Source organism: Marmota marmota, unplaced genomic scaffold (assembly GCF_001458135.2).
Source record: "Marmota marmota marmota unplaced genomic scaffold, marMar, whole genome shotgun sequence".
NCBI classification, from domain to species: domain Eukaryota; kingdom Metazoa; phylum Chordata; class Mammalia; order Rodentia; family Sciuridae; genus Marmota; species Marmota marmota.
The window spans coordinates 11,088,353-11,090,733 of NW_025999968.1; positions in this window are offsets into that span (position 1 = coordinate 11,088,353).

Consider the following 2,381-nt stretch of genomic DNA (forward strand, 5'->3'; position numbering starts at 1 on the left):
ATATATATGATCTGTTGTCCTGGAAACTTACTTGCATAGGTATTGTCATGGCTGAGCATTGTTTTGATGAACTCAACCCTTCTAGATAAATCAGAGCTCTCATTAAAATGTTTTTGCTCAGAAGCAAAGTACACTATTTTGTGCAAAAAAACTACAAACTCTTGCAGTGTATGAGCAGCCTATTTTTATTTCCTTTTTTGGAATTTGTTTTCACTCAGGTTGTCTTTTCCCATAGAAAACTGTTCATACCTTGAACTTCACTACATTGTGATTGATATGTTCTTCTGTCCCCCTAATAGACTAAGCTGCTTGAGAAGAGAGACAAAATCATTTTCATTTCATATTCCTAACCAAGTATCCACACATAGAAAGTGTCCAGTAACTTGAGTTAGTAAGCAGATAGGCAGGTGACTGGCATTATACAATTCTGGTAGAAACTTCTAGCTCCAGTTCTATAGCTTGAAGAATTCAATGACTTTAAGCCTATGTGCCTTATGTAGTTTCGAGACTAATTTAAAACTGTTTCCTGTGATATTATATTGAAAATGGAAGAATGCCTATGAACTGTTTTTTATACAATAGGCAAATACAATAAGCCTATATAGTTTATAAACAGAAATATTTATAAATGTATAAATAAACATATACTCATCATGTATTTTCTAGTTCTGTTCTTTAAGAGGGTCTAAAAACAGTTACTGCCCAACAACAACTTATATGCAATACCTAGTACTCAGATCTTGGAGTCTAAATGCTCTATTTAAAAATCCCAGAAGCTTGGGAGGCTGAGGCAGGGGGATTGTAAATTCAAAGCCAACCTCAGCTGCTTAGCCAGGTCTTAAGCAACATAGTGACACCCTGTCTCTAAAGAAAATATTTTAAAAGGGCTGGGGATGTGGCTCAGTTGTTAAGTGCCCCTGTGTTCAATTCCCAGTTAAAAAATAATAATAAGGACTTTTTAAGGAAAAAGTCTGATTTATGGGCTGGAATGGGCTGGAACAGGGAAAGCACAAATTAGCCAAAACTTTCTTGCTCTGCCAGAAGGTAAGGAAGTACTTAAAGAATGATGGGGAAATGTCTAAAGCCCACAGCCAGATTCTGGGACAACTTGAGCACCAAAGTGAATCATTGTGAAGAATTATAACCCATAGAATAATCATGAGTCCATACAATTATAAGTAAGAGAATGAATAACAGCTAATTCACTTGACATTATGTCAAATGTCATAAAAATAACAGCTAATATCATTTGGCATTATGTCAAATGTCATTGATGTCTACTCTTTGTTTAGAAAATCACCACCTGAGGGGGGATAGTAGAGGATAGGAAAGGCAGCAGAATACAACAGACACTAGTATGGCAGTATGTAAAAACGTGGATGTGTAACCGATGTGATTCTGCAATCTGTATACGGGGAAAAAATGGGAGTTCATAACCCACTTGAATCAAATGTATGAAATATGTCAAGAGCTATGTAATGTTTTGAACAACTAGTAATTTTTAAAAAAGAATACAAAGGAAAAGAAAAGAAAAAGAAAAGAAAATCACCACCTGACAATGACCATAGTGAATTGTCTTGGGTGGGACTCATCAATGAATGCTAAAACACTTAGTAAGTGAAAGTTTGATAAGAAATGGGGTATTTACATAATCTCAATGTATGTAAGATACTCCCCAAAGAAAAGAATTGTATAACTCTACAATAGAGAAACCTGGCAGACACCACTTTAAATCAGTGATCAAACTTAACATTACAATGAGAGCAAATAGACATCAGATGCCTTCTGAAAAGGGCACACATGTATTTAGTTCCTGCTGAAAATGGATAACCTTAATCTAATCATGGAACAGACAAGTCCGACAAATCCAAATTGGAAGACTATACAAAATGGCCTGTATTCAAATAAATGTAAGGTTAAGAAAAATAAAGACCAAGGAACTATTCCAGAGTAAAGGAGACTAAAGAGACATGACCACTAAATGCAGCAAATGATTCCAAATCATATTCTGAGCCATTATGTGTTTTTTACATATATATATATATATATATATATATATATATATATATATATATACATAATAGTAAAGTGTACAACTCAAATTTATCCTTTTCACCATTCTTAAGTGGACAGTTGGGTGGTATCAAATATATTCATATTGTGTGACTACCAGGACCACCTGACTCCAGACCAGTGTTTTCATCCTCCCAAATGGAATCCCCATGAATCAGCTACTACCAAAACTCACTTCTCTGCAGACTGTCTAACACCATTCTACTCTGCATTTCTGAATTTGACTACTACAGGAATCCTACATGCGTGGAGTCTTGCAGTATTTGTCTTTTGGTGATGATTGGCCTATTCCCTTAGCATCTCCAAGT